Below are 25,076 nucleotides of genomic sequence, written 5' to 3'. Positions count from 1 at the left end.
ACCTGGGACACGTGGTGAGTGCTGACGGAGTGGCTCCTGACCCTGATAAGATCACCGTGATTAAGGACTGGCCAAGACCCTCCAGCATAAAGGAAGTGCGGCAGTTCCTCGGGTTGGTAGGCTACTACCGAAGATTCATTCCCGGTTTCACCAAAATGGCAGCCCCTATGCAGGACCTCCTGATAGGTCAATCTCGAAAAGCCAAAAACCAGAAGCCGCCCTTCAGGTGGGAAAAGCTGGAAGAGGAGTCCTTTTGCCAGCTGAAGATGGCCCTCACGGGGGAAGAAATCCTGGCATATCCAGACTACAGCCAGCCCTTTATCCTCCACACGGACGCAAGTAACATCGGGCTAGGAGCCGTGCTGTCCCAGATCCAGCAAGGAAAAGAACGGGTAATCGCTTACGCTAGCCGAAAGCTACGACCCACCGAGAGGAACCCTGAGAATTATAGCTCATTCAAGCTGGAGTTCCTGGCAGTAGTGTGGGCAGTGACCGAACGTTTCAAGCATTACCTTGCCTCCTCCAAATTCATCGTGTACACGGATAACAACCCGTTGACACACCTGGACACTGCAAGGCTCGGTGCTCTGGAACAGAGATGGATGGCTCGCCTGTCCAACTTTGAATTCACCATCAAATACCGGGCAGGACGCTCAAATGCCAACGCGGATGCCCTGTCTAGAATGCCGAACTTACCGGACGTAGGGGAAGATCCAGAAGATCTGGAAGAAGTTGAGCTCCCTGCGTTCCACCGTCATGGGATTACCCTGTATTCCCACCGTGTGAAGGACAGGCGCTCCGCGACGTTCAATCCCTTGCCCCACTACAACTGGGTGGAGACGCAAGACAGTGATCCTGCAGTCCGTCTGGTGAAGGAAATGCTGACCCAAGCCGATGCCAGTCTGGACCCAGATGCCCCAGAGGAGACTAAGCAACTGTGGAAGGAGAAAAGTAGGCTGTTCCTCTACAGGGAGAAGTTGTGCCGGAGAATGGTTAACTCTCGAACACATGAGTTGACCTGGCAGGTAGTGGTCCCCAGACGAGACGCGGCTATGATTCTGGAGGCGTACCACAACGGAGCAGGACATTTCGGGTGGAAGAAGCTGGAGTTCTTATTGCGTGAGCGGTTCTACTGGGTAGGCATGAGAGGAGCCATCGAGAGGTGGTGCAGAGACTGTGGACCGTGCCACCTAAGAAGGAAGGACCGTGCCAGCCAGAAGACTCCCTTGCAGCCCATCATCACCCGACAGCCACTGGAACTGGTAGCCCTGGACCATGTGAAACTGGCTCCAAGCAGATCTGGGTATGTCTACGCCCTCACAATCGTAGATCATTACTCCCGGTTCCTGGTGGTGGTCCCGGTCAAGGACTTAACGGCTCAAACAGCAGCTAGAGCCTTCCAGCAGCACTTCTGCCGTCCACACGGGTACCCGGACCAAGTGCTGACAGACCAAGGGCCAGCCTTCGAAGCGGAAGTCTTCCAGGAGTTCTGCAACCTGTATGGCTGCACGAAGATAAGAACAACGCCCTATCACCCACAAACTAATGGACTCTGCGAGAAGATGAACCAGGTGGTGATAGACCTCCTGAAAACATTGCCCCTGGAAGAACGCAGTATGTGGCCTGAGAAGCTGCCTGATCTGGTGGACCTATACAACCACATCCCTGTAGGTTCTACCAACTGTACCCCGGCTTACCTAATGAGAGCGAGACCTGGTAAGCTGCCTATCGACCTGGATATGGGAGTCCTGACGCCCGAGGACACCTCGCCAGAGGCAGACTGGGATACAGGGCGGCAGCAGCAGTATCGGAAAGTGCAGGAGAGCGTGGAGCGAAGTCTGTCTCAAGCTAGAGAAAGGCAAGAGAGGGCTTATAATCAGTATGCTCCCGCTGTTCCCCTGGTACCTGGAGAGCAGGTCTTGAAGAGGAAAAGACGGCTCCACAAGTTGGACGACCAGTGGGAGAAGGACCCGTACACCGTACTGCCATCAAGCCATGAGAGCCCAAAGATTTGCGTGATCAGTAAGGATGGAGGAGAAACCACAGCCGTTGTCTCCAGAGATCACCTGAAGAAGTGTCCCGAGCAGCTGCAAAGCCCTGAAGAAGATCAAGAAAACCCTCAACCCGCAGAGGAAAGGGAAGAAATGATCAGGACTGTACTCGGAGACTTCCCCCGGTCTTGGACACAAGTAAATGGTGCTGTCGTGGTACCCGTCCTCACCTTTCTCCAGCCAGCCCCGCAAGTGCCTACAGAAGAACCAGTAGAGCTGGAAGAGCAGCCGGCCCAAGAGGCAGAAGAGTCCACACCAGCAGTACAGGAGGATCAACCCTCTGCTAGTAGTGAGCCTGCCGTGCCCCTAGTGAGCCAAAGAGTGCGCAGAAAGCTGCCCAGCCTGCCCATAACACCTCCTACACCCTGTAGTTCAGGACCAGTTAGTGAGCTCCGTAGGTCCACTAGGGTTACCAGAGGCCAGATGCCCGTACGTTGGAGAATCTAAGTTGGCTAGTTGCTTTAACTATTTTATGTTTCCCTGTTTTGTTGTAGCCGTTGCTAATTATGTTTTTCAGTTACAGGTTTCTTTATATGGACTGACAGGTTATGGACAGTGAGTAACCGGAACTCTGTTGTAAATATGTTTGGAGCGTAACCCAGGAATGGACTACAGACTGTTAAAGACTCGGGGCAGGACAGACCCCTACCTGGTTACGGCTCCCTGTTCTTTGGTGAAATGGACACCATTATTGCTTCCCGGTTACGGACACGCCGTGACCATCTCATGTATTTAATTGTTATTGTTTATACCCTGTTATGTTTAGTCCGGGAGTACTAAATTTCACTAGGGGGGAATGTGGCACCCCAGGGGTCTGGTTTCCACAGTAATAGCAGTATTACGTCTGTGAGCAGGTGGGAGGTCTCCTGGGCAGGAATCCTAAGCATGCCACACCTCCTGCCCAGTCCTGGGAGGGGAAGAACTTCCCCTATATAAACTGGGGCTGAGGCAGGGTTAGAGAGAGGAGTTCCAGACAGAGACGGAGTCTGGTCTGGACACGCAGAAACAGGGACAGATAGACATCAGGAGCTCTGTAGGAGCCAAGGAGAAGCGCCAGGGGCTGGAGCTGTGCAGAGCTCGCCCTGGGAGAAGGTACTAAAACCGGACACAGGAGTCCGAGGCTGTGGGGACTAAGATATACCCAGCAGCAGAATCCATCCGGCAGGGGATTCCAGGTCCTCTGGCCATAAAAGCCCGGAGGCTCAGTCACAACGAAGGGACCAGCACCGCCATCCCAGAGCGGAGGCTAACAGGAGGCCCCAGGTCACCAGCCATACGGGTGAGCACCACACGGTATACCCAGGGACGTGGGCTACTTGTAACCGCCGAAAGCAGGGTAGCCAGGAAGGGTACAGACTAACGGGAAGGCCTACAACTCCACCTGGCCAGGGGAACTCCGGCTTACTCGCAGACTAACCAGGCCCCAACTACTAGCCAGTACTCCCGGGGGAATTTGCCTTGTACCATCAGTAAAGGCCCTGAACTGTACCGTCGCGTTTCCGTGCTTCCTTGTCGCACCGTTAGTGCTGGGACATCCACACCATCACTCCCAACATCATCCACATCCGCTGCCCTGAGGCCATACCTCTCCCGTTGGGGGTTATATCAACATTGCTGCACACCTATACCACCGGCCTCAGCGGTCTGCCCTGCAGCGGCAGTTTCATAACCGCATTCAACGGGTAGCGTAGTCGGACACTAATACCATCATACCAATAACCGCCACTTAGTTTGACCACCCTGGGCGCGGACCGGGTCACCGCCACACGAAGACTACTATCCCCATCGGATCCGGCTCCGGGTATCCCCCGCGTGCCCGCGCGCCGCACTACAGCACTGGCCCAGGGGGTGAGTCAACTGCATACCCTATAACTGTATAGTAGACCTTCTCATTTCTAATGGGAATTTGTCGTTACGGTGGACCTGCTCTATGTGTCTTTAAATTCTTAGTGGGGTTTTTCCTAAAATTGGTTAGCCGTTGGACTCACTGCATAGACTAACTGTACAGCAGACTCTCTCCTTTCTAATGGGAATTTGTTGTTACTGTGTCTTTAAATTCTTAGTATGGTATTTCCTAAAATTGGTCAGCCGTTGGACTCACTGAATACCCTATAACTGTGTAGCAGACCCTCTCCTTTCTAATGGGAACATATCGTACTTGTTACTGTGCCCCTGCTCTATGTGTCTTTAAATTCTTAGTGGGGTTTTTCCTAAAATTGGTCAGCCGTTGGACTTACTGCATACCCTATAATTGTATTGCAGACTCTTTCCTTTCTAATAGGAATTTGTCGTTACTGTGTCCCTGCTCTATGTGTCTTTAAATTCTTTGTGGAGTTTTTCCTAAAATTGGTCAGCCATTGGACTCACTGCACACCCTATAACTGTATAGCAGACCCTGTCGTTTCAAATGGGAACATATCATACTTGTTACTGTGGTCCTGCTTTATGTGTATTTAAATTCTTAGTGCGGTTTTTCCTAAAATTGGTCAGCCGTTGGACTCACTGCATACCCCATAACTATATAGCAGACTCTCTCCTTTCTAATGGGAATTTGTCGTTACTGTGGCCCTGTTCTATGTGTCTTTAAATTTTTAGTGTGGTTTTTCCTAAAATTGGTCATCTGTTGGACTCACTGCATGCGCTATAACTGTATGGCAGACTCTCTCCTTTCTAAAGGGAAGATGTCTTACTTGTTACTGTGGCCCTGCTCTATGTGTCTTTAAATTCTTAGTGGAGTTTTTCCTAAACTTGGTCAGCCGTTGGACTCACTGCCTACCCTATAACTGTATAGCAGACCCTCTCCATACTAATGGGAACATGTCGAACTTGTTGCTGTGGCCCTACTTTATGTGTCTTTAAATTATTACTGGGGTTTTTCCTAAAATTGCTCAGCCGTTGGACTTACTGCATACCCTATAACTGTATAGCAGACTTTCTCTTTTCTATCTTGAATTTAGTCATTACTGTGGACCTTCTCTATGTGTCTTTAAATTCTTAGTGGAGTTTTTCCTAAATTTGATCAGCCATTGGACTCACTGCATGCCCTATAACTGTATAGCAGACCCTCTTCTTTCTAATGGGAACATGTCATACTTGTTACTGTGGCCCTGCTCTATTTGTCTTTAAATTATTACTGGGGTTTTTCCTAAAATTGCTCAGCCGTTGGACTTACTGCATACCCTATAACTGTATAGCAGACTTTCTCTTTTCTATCTTGAATTTAGTCATTACTGTGGACCTTCTCTATGTGTCTTTAAATTCTTAATGGAGTTTTTCCTAAAATTGCTAAGCCGTTGGACTCACTGCATACCCTATAACTGTATTGCAGACTCTCTCCTTTCTAATGGGAACATGTCATTCTTGTTACTCTGTCCCTGCTCTATGTGTCTTTAAACCCTTTACAGCCCATGATGTACTAATACGTATCTGTGCCCTGGGCTTTAAGAGCCTGACCCGTATTAGTACGTCATCGTGATCGCACGCGTCAGCACACAGGCTGTGCGGGCGCGATCGCCGCCGGGTGTCAGCTGTGACAATGTGCAGGTATCGGTCCCGCACCGCTCCCGGCACATAACCCCCGCAATGCTGCGATCAAAGTCGATCGCAGCATTGCGGTGGCAAGGGGATGTGATCGGTATACTCACCTCCTCTTCCTGCCTCCAGCGCTGTCTTCCGCGGCTTCCCGGGTGTTGCCATGACGACTTGATGTCGTCATGACAACATCCGGGTCACCAGGCAGCAGGAACATTGTTTGGTCATGCGCAGTGCACGATCAAACAATGTTCTCACTGTGCAGCGCTGACTGCCTGCATGGCACAGGGATGGTGCTCCATTCCTATGCTGTGCAGGCGATCAGAATAAAAAAAGTGAATGTCCCAGAGTGGGACAAACTAAAAAAGTGTAAAAACTCTCAGAAAGAGAAAAAAAAAAAAAAAAATTGTAAAAATATTTAAAAAAAATAATCCACCAAAAATAAAAATATAATGTACCCATCAATAAATATTATTATGAAAAAAAGCAAACAAACAATAAAAGTACACATATTTGGTATCACCGCATCCGGAACGACCTGACCTATAAAACTGTTGCACTAGTTAACCCCTTCAGTGAACACGGTAAAATAAATAATTAAAAAACGAATCAAAAAACAATGCTTTATCATCATACCGCCAAACAAAAAATGTAATAACACGCGATCAAAAAGACAAATATAAATAAAAATTGTACTGCTGAAAACTTCATCTTGTCCCGCAAAAAACAAGCTGCCATACAACTAAATCATCCGAAAAATCAAAAAGTTATAGCTCTCAGAATAAAGCGATGTTAAAAAATAATTTTTTCTACAAAATTGCTTTTATTATGTAAAAGCGCCAAAACATAGAAAAACGATATAAATGTAAATGTACTGACCCAAAGAATAAAGCTGCCTTATCAATTTTACCACACGTGGAACAGAATAAAAAAAAAAAAAAAAAACAATTCCTGAATTGTTGGTTTTTGTTTATTCTGCCTCCCAAAAATTGGAATAGAAAGCGATCAAAAAATGTCACATGCCTGAAAGTGGCACCAATAAAAACGTCAACTCATCCCGCAAAAAACAAGCCATCACATGACTCTGTCTGCCAAAATATGAAAAAATTATAGCTCTCAAAATATGGCGATGCAAAAACTAGATTTTACAAAAAATGCGTCTTTTAGTGTGTGACAGCTGTCAATCATAAAAACCCCATATGATTCTGGTATCACTGTAATCGTACTGACCCGAAGAATAAAGTAATCTCATCACTTATACCGCATGAGGAACGGCGTCAAAAATAAACTCTCGGGTTAGGGTTGTGCTAGGGTTAGGGTTGTGCTAGGGTTAGGGTTGGGCTAGGGTTAGGGCTGGGCTAGGGTTAGGGCTGGGATTTTTTTCAAAAGTAAGAAAAAAAGATGACGATATGGCGACTAGTGTTGAGCGCAAGTGCTCGCTACTTGAGTTTGCATCGGGTGCTCTGGTATGCATTGAGTATCGTGGGTATTTGAGTGACATGCTCGAGTCTCCGCCCCATATGCTTCGCGGCCAAAAAAACTTTGCGGGGATTGCCTGCCATGCACGAGCGATCCCCGCATGTTTTTTTTTTTGGTGTCTAATAACCGTGAAACATGCAGGGCAGGGACTCGAGCATGTCACTCGAGAACACGCAGTACATGGTGCATATCTGAGTACGCGATGCAAACTCAAGTAGCGAGCACTTGCACTCAAGACTAATGACAACTTATTCAATATGATGACCTAATGTTATCAAATTCTGTGGGTTCAAAATATTCACTATACCCCTTGATAAAAACCTTGAGGGGTCTAGTTTCCAAAATGGGGTCACTTGTGGGGGGTTTGCACTGCTTAGGCACACAGGGGCTCTCCAAACACGACATGGTGTCCGCTAACAAATTGAATGGAAAATCGGCTCAAATTGTTAGCGGACACCATGTTGCGTTTGGAGAGCCCCTGTGTGCCTAAACATTGGAGCTCCCCCACAAGTGACCCAATTTTGGAAACTAGACCCCCCAAGGCACCTATATAGATGCATAGTGAGCACTTGGAACCCCCAGGTGCTTCACAAATTGATTCGTAAAAATGAAAAAGTGGAAAAAAAATACTTTTTTAATTTTTACAAATCAATTGCCTTGGGGGGTCTAGTTTCCAAAATGGAGTCACTTATGGGGGAGATCTAATGTTTAGACACACAGGGGCTCTCCAAACACGACATGGTTCCAATATGTTAGCGGATACCATGTCACGTTTGGAGAGCCCCTGTGTGCCTAAACATTGGAGCTCCCCCACAAGTGACCCCATTTTGGAAACTAGACCCCCAAAGGCACCTATCTAGATGCATAGTGAAACTTGGAACCCCCAGGTGCTTCACAAATTGATTCGTAAAAATGAAAAAGTGGAAAAAAAAGCCACTTTTTTATCTTTACGGATTAATTTGTTTAGCACCTGGCGGTTCCAAGTGCTCACTTTGCATCTAGATAGGTGCCTTGGGGGGGTCTAGTTTCCAAAATGGGGTCACTTGTGGGGGAGCTCCAATGTTAAGGCACATAGGGGCTCTCCAAACGCAACATGGTGTCCGCTAACAATTTGAGCCGATTTTCCATTCAATTGTTAGCGGACACCAGATCGCTTTTGGAGAGCCCCTGTGTGCCTAAACATTGGAGCTCCCCCACAAGTGACCACATTTTGGAAACTAGGCCCCCAAAGGCACCTATCTAGATGCATAGTGAGCACTTGGAACCCCCAGGTGCTTCACAAATTGATTCGTAAAAATGAAAAACTGGAAAAAAAATACTTTTTCAATTTTACGGATTAATTTGTGAAGCACCTGGGGGTTCAAAATGCTCACCATCCATCTAGATAAGTTCCCAGGGGGGTCTAGTTTCCAAAATGGGGTCACTTATGGGGGATTTCCACTGTTTAGGCACATCAGGGGCTCTCCAAACGCAAAATGGCGTCCGCTAATTATTCAAGCAAATTTTACAATCGAAAATTCAAATGGCGCTCCTTCCCTTCCGAGCCCTGCCGTGCGCCCAAACAGTGGTTTTTCCCCACATATGGGGTATCTGCGTGCCCAGGGGAAATTGCACAACTAATTTTGGGGTCCATTTTTTCCTGTTACCCCTGCGAAAATAAAAAAAAAATTTGGTCTAAATAACATTTTTGTGAAAAAAGTTAAATGTTCATTTTTTTCTTCCACATTCCAAAATTTCCTGTGAAGCACCTGAAGGGTTAATAAAGTTCTTGAATGTGGTTTTGAGCACCTTGAGGGGTTCAATTTTAAGAATGGTGTCACTTTTGGGTATTTTCTGTCATAAAGACCTCTCAAAGTGACTTCAAATGTGATGTGGTCCCAAGAAAAATGGCTTTGTAAATTTTGTTGGAAAAATGAGAAATCGCTGGTCAACTTTTAACCCTTATAGCCCCATAACAAAAAAAATTTTGGTTCCAAAATTGTGCTGATGTAAAGTAAACATGTGGGAAATGTTATGTATTAACTATTTTGTGTGACATATCTCTCTGATTTAAGGGCATAAAAATTCAAATTTTGAAAATTGCAAAATTTTCAAAATTTTCGTCAAATTTCCATTTTTTTCACAAATAAACGCAAGTGATATCGAAGAAATTTTACCACAATCATGAAGAACAATATGTCTTGAAAAAACATTCTCAGAATCAGGGGGATCCGTTGAAGCATTCCAGAGTAAATACCTCATAAAGTGACAGTGGTCAGAATTGTAAAAATTGGCCTAGTCATTAACGTGCAAACCACCTTGGGTTGTAAAGGGGTTAAATTCTTAGTGGAGTTTTTCCTAAACATGGTCAGCCACTGTACTTACTGCATACCCTATAACTGTATAGCAGGCTCTTTCCTTTCTAATGGAAATTTGTCGTTACTGTGGCCCTGCTCTATGTGTCTTTAAATTCTTAGTGGGGTTTTTCCTAAAATTGGTCAGCCTTTGGACTCAGTGCATACCCTATAATTGTATAGCAGACTCTCTCCTTTCTAATGGGAATTTGTCGTTACTGTGTCCCTGCTCTATGTGTCTTTAAATTCTTAGTGAGGTTTTTCCTAAAATTGGTCAGCCTTTGGACTCAGTGCATACCCTATAACTGTATAGCAGACTCTCTCCTTTCTAATGGGAATTTGTCGTTATTGTGGCCCTGCTCGATGTGTCTTTAAATTCTTAGTGGGGTTTTCTCTAAAAGTGGTAACTCGTTTGACTTACTGCATACCCTATAACTGTATAGCTGACCCTCTCATTTTTAATGGGAATATGTCGTACTTGTTACGGTGGCCCTGCTCTATTTTTCTTTAAATTCTTAGTAAAGTTTTTCCTAAATTTGGTCACCAGTTGGATTCACTGTATAACCTATAACTGCATAGCAAACTTTCTCCTTTCTAATGGGAATTTAGTCGTTACTGTGGCCCTGCTCTATGTGTCTTTAAATTCTTAGTGGGGTTTTTCCTAAAATTGGTCAGCCGTTGGACTCACTGCATACCCTATAACTGTATAGCAGACTCTTTCCTTTCTAATGGGAATTTGTCGTTACTGTGGCCCTGCTCTTTGTGTCTTTTAATTCTTAGTGGGGTTTTTCCTAAAATTGGTCAGCCGTGTTAGAACCTTGCTCTTAGGTTTTTTCCTTTGCTGGTCACATGACCTTGTTGGCCTATTTAATCCTGCTCCGCCCTTCTGGCTTTGCTGGACTTCATTGTATATCTACTTTCTAGCTAGCCTGTGCTCTGTGTCTTGCTCTGTTAGTTTGCTTGGTTTACTGACCTCTATGTTCTTGATATTTTGTTTGTTCGTCTGTCTGCTACTATTTCTGTTAGGAGGTGTCCCATATTCCTCCCAGTCCTTAGTACTTGTAGGGATTCCTCCCCCACATCTATAGGTCTTCGTACAGACTAGCTTAGGACTTTAGCAGGTCTGATCGCAGGATCAGGTTCCCTGTTACATCGTAGGGATTCAGCTGAGTTCTATCGTAGGGACAGATCTCCTCTCTTTCCTTAGCTTTGGTAGCAGAACATAACAGTAAGTTCAGCCAGCAAGTTCTCTAAGGAAAGATTTTTCTGTTCCATCATGGTGTCGGTTCAGGATTTGGCTCATCGCCTGCAGGGACTCTCTCTGGAAGTGGCCGAGCTCCGTCAGCACGTGAGTAACTGTTCTGGAGCACATTTCTTGGAGCCTAAGGTATGTTTGCCGGATTTATTTTTTGGTGAACATCGAGAATTTTTTTCATTTAAAAATGCTTGCTTATTGTATTTTCGTTTGAGACCCAAGTCCTCTGGGGATGAATCCCAGCGCGTAGGGTTCATAATGTCACTTTTGCGCAAAGAGCCTCAGGAGTGGGCCTTTTCTTTGCAACCTAGTGATACATGCTTCAGATCAGTGGATAGTTTTTTTTCTGCTTTAGGACTATTATATGATGATCCTGACCGTGTCGCATCAGCTGAAACTGAGTTGAGACGTTTAAAACAAGGATCAGGTAATGTCGAAAAATATTGTACACATTTTCGTCGTTGGTCCACTCAAACAGGGTGGAACGATTCTGCTCTGAAAAGTCTATTTCTTGCTGGGCTCAGTGAAAGGGTTAAAGACCTGCTAATTGCTTATCCTACACCTGAGGATTTGCAACAGGCTATGCAATTAGCTATACGGGTGGATAGAAGACTGCGTGCTAGGGTTAATGAGAGCAAATCCTCTGCTATGTCAGTTTCTGGTTATGATAATGTGTGTACTAACAGTGGTGAACCGATGGAGATTGGATCGGTGGCACCTCGCTCTCAAGAAAAAGACCGTCGTTTTTCGAAAGGCTTGTGTTTCTATTGCGGAAAATCTGGTCATTTGATTAAAGGCTGTGAGCTTCGTATGAAGAAAGAAAAAAAAATGGTCAGTCATGCCCGTATTGCCTGTTTAAATTCCAAGGGTGTATTTTTAGCTGCTTCCACGATTGCTCAGGAAAAATTAATGGAATTTCGGGTGTTTGTTGATTGCGGGTCTACACTGAATGTAATTGATGGGGGATTCGTGGAAAAACTCAATTTAAAACCTGAACCTTTATCATCCCCCATTGCTGTGGTTTCTGTGGATGGCTCCCCTTTGAAGAATATTACTCTCAAGGTCTGTGAATTTCCTCTCACTATTAATGGTGTTCACCATGAGAAATTGGATTTGGTAGTGTTGAATAACTTGCCTTCTCCAGTAATATTGGGATTGCCCTGGTTAAAATGTCACAATCCTGTACTGGATTGGTCTACCAGTGAAATTAAATCCTGGAGCCATAAATGTTATGACAAGTGTTGTAACGGGCGTATTGCAGCTTTGGATAGGGGAGAATTGCCTGTTCCTATTCAGGATTTTTGGAGAGTTTTTTCTGAGAAGGAATCGCAGGTTTTGCCTCCCCATAGAGACTATGATTGTTCTATTGAATTTGTCCCTGGAGCGACTCTTCCTAAAAGTCGTTTATTTAACCTTACTATTCCTGAGAGGAAGGCTTTGGAGGAATACATACAGACAAGTTTGGCCGCCGGTCACATTAGGCCCTCTAAGTCTCCTGTGGCGGTTGGATTTTTTTTTGTAAAAAAAAAGGACGGCGGTTTACGTCCTTGTCTGGATTTTCGTGAGATTAACAAAATTACGGTACGCAATCCTTACCCACTGCCATTGATTCCTGATCTGTTTAACCAGTTATTGGGGGCCAAGTGGTTCTCTAAAATTGACCTTAAGGGGGCATACAATCTGTTGCGCATGAAGGAGGGTGATGAATGGAAGACTGCTTTTTACACTCCTGTGGGTCATTTTGAGAATCTGGTTATGCCTTTTGGTCTTACTAATGCTCCTGCATTTTTTCAGAATCTGATTAATGACATCCTTAGACCTTTGATCGGTAAAAATGTGGTTGTGTATTTGGATGACATTTTGATTTATTCGCCAGATCTGGAGTCTCATTGGCGGAGCGTGCGTGAGGTATTACAGTTATTAATGGACAATTCGCTTTTTGCTAAGCTGGAGAAATGTGAGTTCGCTGTACAGAGAATTAGTTTTTTGGGCTACATTATCTCCAGCAAAGGTTTTGAGATGGATCCGGTTAAGGTTCAGGCTGTGCAGGAATGGCCTAGGCCTATTGGTTTGAAATCGATACAGAGGTTTTTGGGTTTCGCCAATTACTATAGAAAATTCATAAAAAATTTTTCTAGTATTGTCAAACCTCTGACTGATCTCACCAGGAAAGGTGCTGATGCGGTTCAGTGGTCTTCTGAGGCCATTGAAGCTTTTGTGTATCTCAAGGAGAGGTTCACCTCTGCTCCCATCCTTATGCAGCCTGATGTTACTAGGCCGTTTTTGGTTGAGGTTGATGCTTCCTCTGTGGGGGTTGGCGCAGTATTGTCTCAGGATAACGGGGATGGATTACATCCCTGTGCCTTTTTTTCAAAAAAATTTTCAGAGACTGAATTGAATTACGATATTGGTAATCGGGAATTATTGGCTATTAAACTCGCATTTGAACACTGGCGCCACTTCTTGGAAGGTGCGGAATTTCCCGTTCAGGTTCTTACGGATCATAAAAATCTGATATATCTTGACGCTGCCAAGCGCCTGAATGCCCGTCAGGCTAGGTGGGCACTGTTTTTCTCGCGGTTTAATTTCTCCGTTACTTACATCCCTGGTACTAAGAATGTTAAGGCGGATGCCTTGTCTCGCAGTTTTTCTCCCATAGTCGGTGCTGAGAAAGAGGAAAACATTTTACAAGAAGGTGTTGTGATAGCTGCTTTAGACTCAGTTTTGGAAGATGAGATTCTTAAAGCTCAGGAGAATGCCCCATCTAACACTCCTCATGGGAGGTTGTTTGTGCCTGGGACCTTTAGGAGAGATTTGTTTGTTGAGTGTCACGAATCTCGGTTGGCAGGTCATCCCGGAATCTCTGAGACCAAGAGACTGGTGGGTCGCAGTTTTTGGTGGCCTGGATGGCAGAAGGAAGTCATTAAGTGGGTACGCCAATGTACTGTATGTGCTAGATCTAAGTCCTCACATACTCCTGCTGCGGGGTTGCTTTGTCCTTTGGAGGTCCCCAGTGCTCCTTGGACACATTTGGCTATGGACTTTATAACTGACCTTCCCCCCTCTGAGGGTTTTACTGTCATCTGGGTGGTCGTGGACCGTTTTAGTAAGATGTGTCACTTGGTTCCCTTCATCAAACTGCCCTGCGCTAAAACTCTCGCTAAGGCCTTTGTCAAGGAAATTGTCAGACTTCATGGCGTTCCTACTGACATTGTTTCTGATAGGGGTCCTCAGTTCGTGGCTCGTTTTTGGCGTGCCTTTTGTGACAGGTTGGGAATTCATTTGTCGTTTTCGTCCGGATATCATCCTGAATCTAATGGCCAGACAGAAAGGAAAAACCAGGATGTTGAGCAGTTCTTGCGTTGTTTTGTGGCAGACAATCAAGAGGGGTGGTCTGAGTTTCTGCCACTTGCCGAATTTGCTCTGAACAATCATACATCTTCTTCTGCTGGTTGTTCGCCTTTTTTTTGTTGTTCTGGGAGACATCCGTCATTTGGGTCGTTCTCCAAGTTTGGATCTGCCGTGCCTGAGGAGGAGAATTTTTCCGGTGATTTGGAAAGAGTTTGGACGGATATGCGTGGTAATCTTCAGGAGGCCAACAGAAAATCTAAAGACTACTTTGATAGGAAACGACAGGAGGTTTTGTTCGCTGTTGGTGACATGGTTTGGTTGTCCTCTAGGAATCTGCGGTTGAGGATTCCTTCTAAGAAATTGGGTCCCAAGTTTGTAGGGCCCTTTAAGGTGCTTCAGGTTGTCAACCAATCTGCTGTTAGGTTGGAGGTTCCTACCTCCTGGAGAATTAATCCGGTCTTTCATGTCTCTCTGTTAAAAAAAGCTGTTGTGTCGGATGGTGACGCCTCTGCCTCTGTTCCTCCGGTGGTGGAGGACGGGGAATATGAAATTTCTCGCATCCTTGACTCTAGACGGTATAGAGGTAGTTTGCAGTATCTTGTGGCCTGGAAAGGTTTCGGACCCGAGGATAACTCTTGGGTGAGGTCAGATGATGTTTCCGCGTCCAGACTTATCAGAGCGTTTCACAGGAGATTTCCTGATAAGCCTGGTCCTAGGGGATCCGGAGGATCCTCTTAGAAGGGGGGGTACTGTTAGAACCTTGCTCTTAGGTTTTTTCCTTTGCTGGTCACATGACCTTGTTGGCCTATTTAATCCTGCTCCGCCCTTCTGGCTTTGCTGGACTTCATTGTATATCTACTTTCTAGCTAGCCTGTGCTCTGTGTCTTGCTCTGTTAGTTTGCTTGGTTTACTGACCTCTATGTTCTTGATATTTTGTTTGTTCGTCTGTCTGCTACTATTTCTGTTAGGAGGTGTCCCATATTCCTCCCAGTCCTTAGTACTTGTAGGGATTCCTCCCCCACATCTATAGGTCTTCGTACAGACTAGCTTAGGACTTTAGCAGGTCTGATCGCAGGATCAGGTTCCCTGTTACATCGTAGGGATTCAGCTGAGTTCTATCGTAGGGACAGATCTCCTCTCTTTCCTTAGCTTTGGTAGCAGAACATAACAAGCCGTTGGATTCACTGCATACCCTATATCTGTATAGCAGACCCTATCTTTTCTAATGGGAACATGTCGCACTTGTTACTGTGGCCCTGCTCTAAGTGTCTTTAAATTCTTAGTGGAGTTTTTCTTAAATTTGGTCAGCCGTTGGACTCACTGCATATGCTCTAACTGTATAGCAGACCCTCTCCATTCTAATGGGAATATGTCATACTTGTTACTCTGGCCCTGCTCTATGTGTCTTTAAATTCTTAGTGGAGTTTTTCAAAAGTTTGGTCAGCCGTTGGACTCACTGCATACCCTATAACTGTATAGAAGACTCTCTCCTTTCTAATGTGAGCATGTTGTACTTGTTACTGTGGCCCTGCTCTATGTGTCTTTAAATTCTTAATGGGGTTTTTCCTAAAATTGGTCAGCCATTGGACTCACTGCATAGACTAACTGTACAGCAGACTCTCTCCTTTCTAATGGGAATTTGTCGTTACTGTGTCTTTAAATTTTTAGTGGGGTTTTTCCTAAAATTGGTCAGCCGTTGGACTCACTGCATACCCTGTAACTGTATAGCAGACCCTCTCCTTTCTAATGGAACATGTCGTACTTGTTACTGTGACCATTCTCTATGTGTCTTTAAATTCTTAGTGGGTTTTTTCCTAAGATTGGTTATCTGTTGGACTCACTGCATACCCTATAACTCTATAGCAGACTCTCTCCTTTCTAATGGGAATTTGTTGTTACTGTGGCCCTGCTCTATGTGTCTTTAAATATGTAGTGGGTTTTTTCCTAAAATTGGTCATCCATGGGACTCACTGCATACCCTATAACTGTATAGCAGACCCTCTCCTTTCTAATGGGAACATGTCGTACTTGTTACTGTGGCCCTGCTCTATGTGTCTTTAAATTCTTAGTGCGTTTTTTTCCTAAACTTGGTCAGCCATTGGACTCACTGCATGCCCTATAACTGTATAGCAGACTCTTTCCTATCTAATGGGAATTTGTCGTTACTGTGGCCCTGCTCTATATGTCTTTAAATTCTTAGTGGGGTTTTTCCTAAAATTGGTCATCCGTTGGACTCACTGCATACCCTATAACTGTTAGAACCCTCCTGTTAGTTTTTGCTACCTTGTGTTTTGCGGTCACATGACCATCTGCCTATATAGTCCAGCTGCGCCCTTCCGACTTTGCTGGACTGCAGTGTTGTTTGACTGTCTCTCTAGCCAGGTGCTTCGGTGTCTATCTCTGTCTAGTTCGCTTGGTCCTCTGGGACCTCTAGTACTTTTTGTCAGTTTGAGTTTTGTGCTCTGCAACAACTTCTGTTTAGGAGGTGTCCAATTTTTGTCCCAGTCCTTAGTTTTTTTAGGGACCCCTCCCTTAACTCTATAGGTATTCGTTCAGACTAGCCGAGGACTAAGGCGGGTCTGTTCACAAGGAACAGGCAGCCCGCTACATCGTAGGGATTCAGCTTACTGTAGGGACAGCTTTCCCCTATATTTCCTTAGTTTATGTTGCAGCTCATAACAGTAAGTCCAGCCAAAAAAAAAAAAACTAAAAGGAAAGAAATTCGGGTATCAGTATGGTTTCCGTCCAGGAGTTGGTTCAACGCCTGCAGGGATTGTCTCTGGAGGTGGCCGAGCTTCAGCAACACGTGAGTAGCTATCCTGGAGCTCATTTTGTCAAACCCAAGGTAGGACTGCCTGATGTTTTTTATGGTAAACAGCAAGATTTTTTTTCCTTTAAAAATGCTTGTTATATTTTCATTTGAGACCAAGGTCCTCTGGGAATGAATCACAGCGCATTGGTTTTATTATGTCACTTTTGCGCAAAGAACCACAGAGTTGGGCCTTTTCTCTCCAACCTAATGATCCGTGTTTAAGTTTTGTTGACAATTTTTTTTCTGCTCTGGGGCTATTATATGACGATCCTGATCGAATCTCATCTGCTGAATCAGAACTTAGACGTTTGAATCAGGGGTCAGATGATGTTGAAAATTATTGCACACACTTTAGGAGATGGGCCTCAGAAGTTAAATGGAATGATTCTGCGCTGAGATGTTTATTTCTTGCTGGTCTGAGTGAAGGGTTAAGGATATGCTAATTGCATTCCCTGCACCTGAGACTCTGCAGGAAGCTATGCAGTTAGCTGTTCCTGTGGACAGGAGACTGAGGTCCAGGGTTAATGATGTAAAAACTCCTGTAACGTCAGGTCCTAGTTCCCAGAAAATCTGCTCTGACAGCGGAGAACCAATGGAGGTTGAGGTGATGTCACTCCGCTCTTAGGAAAGAGATCGGAGATTCGCCGAAGGTTTGTGTCTTTATTGTGGTAAAGATGACCATTTGATTAAGTATTGTGAGCGTCGTTTAAGTAAAGAAAAAAAAAGGTCAGTTACGCCCGTATAGCTTGTTTACGCTCTGCAGGAGTGTTTCATTCTGAGAGTACTACTCTGCAGGGAGATTTGATTGAATTTCAGGTATTTGTGGATTGTGGTTCAACACTTAATGTGATTGATAAAGAGTTTTTGGAAAACCTTAAATTGAAATCCAAACCTTTGTCATCACCTATTTCTGTGGTTGCAATTGATAACACTCCTTTGAAATGAATTACTCACAAGACTGCTGCATTTCCTCTCACTATCAATGGAGGTCAACAAGAAATTTTGGACTTGGTTGTTTTGGATAATTTGCCCTCTCCAGTTGTTCTAGGATTGCCTTGGTTAAAACTGCACAATCCTTTATTGGACTGGTCTACTAATGTGATTAAGTCTTGGAGTCCGAAGTGCTATGATAAATGTTGTAATGGTCGCATTGCGGCTGTGGAAAAAGGGGAATTACCGGTACCTATTCAAGATTTTTGGAGGGTTTTTTCGGAGGAGGAGTCGCAAGTTTTACCTCCTCATAGGGATTATGATTGCGCCCTTGAGTTTGTTCCGGGTGCTACTCTTCCCAAAAATCGCTTGTTTAATCTGACTATCCCTGAAAGAAAGGCCTTGGAGGAGTACATACAGACTAGCTTGGCTGCTGGTCACATTAGACCTTCTAAGTCACCTGTGGCAGTTGGATTCTTCTTTGTTAAAAAAAAGGACAGCGGTTTATGTCCATGTCTGGATTTTCGTGAAATGAATAAGATTACCGTACGCAATTCCTACCCATTGCTGTTAATTCCTGACTTGTTTAACCAGTTAGTGGTAGCCAAGTGGTTCTCCAAGATTGATCTCCGGGGGGCATACAATTTGTTATGTGTGAAGGAGGGCGATGAATGGAAAACTGCTTTTAACACTCCGGTAGGTCATTTTGAGAATCTGGTGATGCCTTTTGGTCTTACCAATGCACCTGCATTTTTTCAGAACCTTATTAATGACATCCTGAGACCTATGGTAAGAATGTGGTTGTGTATTTGGATGACATTTTGATTTATTTGCCAGATCTGGAGTCCCATTGGCAGAGTGTACGTGAAGTTTTGCAGTTATTGAGTGATAATTCACTCTTTGCTAAGCTGGAGAAATGTGAGTTCGCTGTGCAGAAAATTAGTTTTTTGGGCTATATTGTCTCCAGCGAGGGCTTTGAGATGGACCCTGTGAAGGTTCAGTCTGTGCAGGAATGGCCTAGAACTATTGGTTTGAAATCTATACAGAGATTTTGGGGTTTTGCCAATTATTACAGGAAATTCATTAAGAATTTTTCTGTAATTGTTAAACCTCAAACCGATCTCACCAGGAAAGGTGCGAATACGGCCCAGTGGACTACTGAGGCCATTGAAGCGTTTAAGTATCTCAAAGAGAGGTTCAGTTCTGCCCCTATCCTTATGCAGCCTGATGAGACCAAGCCTTTTTTGGTCGAGGTCGATGCTTCATCAGTGGGGGTCAGAGCAGTTTTGTCTCAGGAGAACAAGGGTGGAGTACATCCTTATGCCTTCTTTTCGAAAAAAATTTCAGAAACCGAACTGAATTATGATGTTGGAAATTTGGAGTTGCTGGCTATTAAACTTGCGTTTGAACACTGGCGTCGTTTTTTGGAAGGCGCTAGATTTCCTATTCAGGTTTTCACAGATCATAAGAATTTGATCTATCTGGAAGCTGCCAAGCGCTTGAATGCCCGTCAAACTAGGTGGGTATTTTTTTTTTCTCGGTTTCATTTTTCTGTTACCAATATCCCTGGTACTAAGAATGCTAAAGCCGATGCTTGATCTCGCAGCTTCTATCCTACGGTCGGTGACGAGGAGGAGGAGAGCATTTTGCAGAAAGGAGTTGTGGCGGCTTTGGACTCCGTTTTGGAGAATGGGATTCTGAATGCTCAAGATGATGCTCCATCTAACACTCCCCATGGGAGGTTGTTCGTGCCTAGCGCCTTTAGAAGAGATTTGTTAGTGGAGTGTCATGAGTCTCGGTTGGCAGGTCATCCAGGAGTTTCAGAGACTAAGAGACTTATCAGTCGCAGTTTTTGGTGGCCTGGATGGCAGAAGGAAGTCATCAAGTGGGTGCGTCAGTGTACTGTGTGTGCTAGGTCAAAGCCTTCACATACTCCTGCTGCGGGGTTGCTTTGCCCTCTGGAGGTTCCTAGTGCGCCTTGGACGCATCTCACTATGGATTTTATTACTGATCTTCCTGTGTTCGAGGGTTTTACTGTCATCTGGGTGGTCGTGGACCGTTTTAGTAAGATGTGTCATTTGGTTCCATTCATTAAGTTGCCCTGCGCCAAGACACTCGCTAAGGCGTTTGTTAAGGAGATTGTCAAGCTCCATGGTGTTCCCACGGATATTGTTTCTGATAGAGGACCTCAGTTTGTGGCTCGCTTTTGGCGTGCTTTTTGTGACAAGTTAGGAGTCCATTTGTCATTTTAGTCTGGTTATCATCCTGAGTCTAATGGACAGACTGAAAGAAAGAACCAGGATATTGAACAGTTTTTGCTTTGTTTTGTGGACAATCAAGAGGTGTGGTCTGAGTTTCTGCCTCTCGCAGAATTCACTCTTAACAATACTACATCCTCCTCTGGTGGGTGTTCTCCTTTTTTTTGTTGTACTGGGAGACATCCGTCTTTTGGTTCGTTCTCCAAATTGGGGTCGGCGGTGCTGGAGGAGGAGAATTTTTCCAGTGATTTGGAGAGAGTTTGGACTAATGTACGTTGTAACCTGCAAGAGGCTAACAAGAAGTCCAATAAGTATTTTGACAGGAAACGTAAAGAGATTTTGTTTACTGTGTGGTGACATGGTTTGGTTGTCCTCGAAGAACCTGCGGTTGAGGTATCCCTCTAAAAAACTGGGTCCTAAGTTTGTGGGTCCATTTAAAGTGCTTCAGGTTGTTAACCCATCTGCTGTTAGGTTGGATGTCCCTACTTCCTGGAAGATTAATCCTGTGTTTCATGTTTCCTTGTTGAAAAAGGCTGACGTATCTAATACGGACGCCACTGTCACAGTTCCCCCTGTGGTGGAAGACGGCAAATATGAAATTTCTCGCATTTTGAATTCTATATGGCATAGAGGGAAATTACAGTATCTTGTCTCCTGGAAGGGTTTCGGTCCCGAAGACTACTCCTGGGTAAGGACGGATGATATCTCTGCTCCTAGGCTACTTAAAGCAATCCACAGGAGGTTTCCGGATATGCCTAGGCCTGGAGGATCCAGAGGATCCTCATAAAAGAGGGGGTACTGTTAGAACCCTCCTGTTAGTATTTGCTATCTTGTGTTTTGCGGTCACGTGACCATCTGCCTATATATTCCAGCTCCGCCCTTCTGGCTTTGCTGGACTGCAGTGTTGTTTGACTGTCTCTCTAGCAAGGAGCTTTGGTGCCTATCTCTGTCTAGTTCGCTTGGTCCTCTGGGACCTCTAGTACTTTTTGTCAGTTTATCTTTTGTGCTCTGCAACAACTTCTGTTTAGGAGGTGTCCCATTTTTGTCCCAGTCCTTTTAGGGACCCCTCCCTTAATTCTAAAGGTCTTCGTTCAGACTAGCCGAGTACTAATGCGGGTCTGTTCACAAGGAACAGGCAGCCCGCTACATCGTTGGGATTCAGCTTAGTCTTACTGTAGGAACAACTTTCCCCTATCTTTCCTTAGTTTATGTTGCAGATCATAACAATAACTGTATGGCAGACTCTCTCCTTTCTAATGGGAAGATGTCGCAATTGTTACTGAGGCCCTGCTCTATGTGTCTTTAAATTCTTAGCGGGGTATTTCCTAAAATTGGTCAGCCATTGGAGTCACTGCATACCCTATAACTGTATAGCAGACTCTCAACTTTCTAATGGGAATTTCTCGTTACTGTGGCCCTGCTCTATGTGTCTTTAAATTCTATCCTAAAATTGTTCAGCCGTTGGACTCCTTGCATACCCTATAACTGTATAGCACACCCTCTCCATTCTAATGGGAACATGTCGTACTCGTTACTGTGGCCCTGCTCTATGTGTCTTTAAAATCTTAGTGGGGTTTCTCCTAAAATTGGTCAGCCGTTGGACTCACTGCATACCCTATAACTGTATAGCAGACTCTCTCCTTTCTAATAGAAATGTGTCATTACTGTGGCCCTGCTCTATGTGTCTTTAAATTCTTAGTGGTGTTTTACCTAATATTGGTCAGCCATTGGACTCACTGCATACCCTATAACTGTATAGCAGACCCTCTCCTTTCTAATGGGAACATGTCGTACTTGTTACTGTGGCCCTGCTCTATGTGTTTTTAAATACTTAGTAGAGATTTTCCTAAGTTTGGTAATCCGTTGGACTCACTGCATACCCTATAACTGTATAGCAGACTTTCTCCTTTCTAATGGGAATTTATTCGCTACTGTGGTCCTGCTCTATGTGTCTTTAAATTGTTAGTGGGGTTTTCACTAAAATTTGTCAGCCGTTGGACTCACTGCATAGACTAACTGTACAGCAGACTCTCTCCTTTCTAATGGGAATTTGTCGTTACTGTGGCCCTGCTATATGTGTCTTTAAATTCTTAGTGGGGTATTTCCTAAAATTGGTCAGCCGTTGGACTCACTGCATACCCTATAACTGTGTAGCAGACCCTCTCTTTTCTATTGGGAACATGTCGCACTTGTTACTGTGGCCCTGCTCTATGTGTCTTTAAATTGTTAGTGAAGTTTTTCCTAAGTTTGGTCATCCGTTGGACTCACTACGTACCCTATAACTGTATAGCAGACTCTCTCCTTTCTAATGGAAACATGTCATTCTTGTTACTCTGTCCCTGCTCTATGTGTCTTTAAACCCTTTACAGCCCATGATGTACTAATACGTGTCTGTGCCCTGGGCTTTAAGAGCCTGACCCGTATTAGTACGTCATCGCGATCGCACGCGTGCGCACACAGGCTGTGCGGGCGCGATCGCCGCCGGGTGTCAGCTGTGACAATGTGCAGGTATCGGTCCCGCACCGCTCCCGGCACATAACCCCCGCAATGCTGCGATCAAAGTCGATCGCAGCATTGCGGTGGCAAGGGGATGTGATCGGTATACTCACCTCCTCTTCCTGCCTCCAGCGCTGTCTTCCGCGGCTTCCCGGGTGTTGCCATGACGACTTGATGTCGTCATGACAACATCCGGGTCACCAGGCAGCAGGAACATTGTTTGGTCATGCGCAGTGCACGATCAAACAATGTTCTCACTGTGCAGCGCTGACTGCCTGCATGGCACAGGGATGGTGCTCCATTCCTATGCTGTGCAGGCGATCAGAATAAAAAAAGTGAATGTCCCAGAGTGGGACCAACTAAAAAAGTGTAAAAACTCTCAGAAAGAGAAAAAAAAATAAAAAAAAAAATGTAAAAATATTTTAAAAAAAAGAATCCACCAAAAATAAAAATATAATGTACCCATCAATAAATATTATTATGAAAAAAAGCAAACAAACAATAAAAGTACACATATTTGGTATCACCGCATCCGGAACGACCTGACCTATAAAACTGTTGCACTAGTTAACCCCTTCAGTGAACACGGTAAAATAAATAATTAAAAAACGAATCAAAAAACAATGCTTTATCATCATACCGCCAAACAAAAAATGTAATAACACGCGATCAAAAAGACAAATATAAATAAAAATGGTACTGCTGAAAACTTCATCTTGTCCCGCAAAAAGCAAGCTGCCATACAACTAAATCATCCGAAAAATCAAAAAGTTATAGCTCTCAGAATAAAGCGATGTTAAAAAATAATTTTTTCTACAAAATTGCTTTTATTATGTAAAAGCGCCAAAACATAGAAAAACGATATAAATGTAAATGTACTGACCCAAAGAATAAAGCTGCCTTATCAATTTTACCACACGTGGAACAGAATAAAAAAAAAAAAAAAAAAAAACAATTCCTGAATTGTTGGTTTTTGTTTATTCTGCCTCCCAAAAATTGGAATAGAAAGCGATCAAAAAATTTCACATGCCTGAAAGTGGCACCAATAAAAACGTCAACTCATCCCGCAAAAAACAAGCCATCACATGACTCTGTCTGCCAAAATATGAAAAAATTATAGCTCTCAAAATATGGCGATGCAAAAACTAGATTTTACAAAAAATGCATCTTTTAGTGTGTGACAGCTGTCAATCATAAAAACCCCATATGATTCTGGTATCACTGTAATCGTACTGACCCGAAGAATAAAGTAATCTCATCACTTATACCGCATGAGGAACGGCGTCAAAAATAAACTCTCGGGTTAGGGTTGTGCTAGGGTTAGGGTTGGGCTAGGGTTAGGGCTGGGCTAGGGTTAGGGCTGGGATTTTTTTCAAAAGTAAGAAAAAAAGATGACGATATGGCGACTAGTGTTGAGCGCAAGTGCTCGCTACTTGAGTTTGCATCGGGTGCTCTGGTATGCATTGAGTATCGTGGGTATTTGAGTGACATGCTCGAGTCTCCGCCCCATATGCTTCGCGGCCAAAAAAACTTTGCGGGGATTGCCTGCCATGCACGAGCGATCCCCGCATGTTTTTTTTTTTGGTGTCTAATAACCGTGAAACATGCAGGGCAGGGACTCGAGCATGTCACTCGAGAACACGCAGTACATGGTGCATATCTGAGTACGCGATGCAAACTCAAGTAGCGAGCACTTGCGCTCAAGACTAATGACAACTTATTCAATATGATGACCTAATGTTATCAAATTCTGTGGGTTCAAAATATTCACTATACCCCTTGATAAAAACCTTGAGGGGTCTAGTTTCCAAAATGGGGTCACTTGTGGGGGGTTTGCACTGCTTAGGCACACAGGGGCTCTCCAAACACGACATGGTGTCCGCTAACAAATTGAATGGAAAATCGGCTCAAATTGTTAGCGGACACCATGTTGCGTTTGGAGAGCCCCTGTGTGCCTAAACATTGGAGCTCCCCCACAAGTGACCCAATTTTGGAAACTAGACCCCCCAAGGCACCTATATAGATGCATAGTGAGCACTTGGAACCCCCAGGTGCTTCACAAATTGATTCGTAAAAATGAAAAAGTGGAAAAAAAATACTTTTTTAATTTTTACAAATCAATTGCCTTGGGGGGTCTAGTTTCCAAAATGGAGTCACTTATGGGGGAGATCTAATGTTTAGACACACAGGGGCTCTCCAAACACGACATGGTTCCAATATGTTAGCGGATACCATGTCACGTTTGGAGAGCCCCTGTGTGCCTAAACATTGGAGCTCCCCCACAAGTGACCCCATTTTGGAAACTAGACCCCCAAAGGCACCTATCTAGATGCATAGTGAGACTTGGAACCCCCAGGTGCTTCACAAATTGATTCGTAAAAATGAAAAAGTGGAAAAAAAAGCCACTTTTTTATTTTTACGGATTAATTTGTTTAGCACCTGGCGGTTCCAAGTGCTCACTTTGCATCTAGATAGGTGCCTTGGGGGGGTCTAGTTTCCAAAATGGGGTCACTTGTGGGGGAGCTCCAATGTTAAGGCACATAGGGGCTCTCCAAACGCAACATGGTGTCCGCTAACAAT

This window comes from Phyllobates terribilis, unplaced genomic scaffold, assembly GCF_046119375.1.
Source record: "Phyllobates terribilis strain yellow unplaced genomic scaffold, ASM4611937v1 Scaffold_57__1_contigs__length_8443340, whole genome shotgun sequence".
Lineage (NCBI taxonomy): Eukaryota > Metazoa > Chordata > Amphibia > Anura > Dendrobatidae > Phyllobates > Phyllobates terribilis.
Note: the sequence above shows the minus strand (reverse complement) of the source record.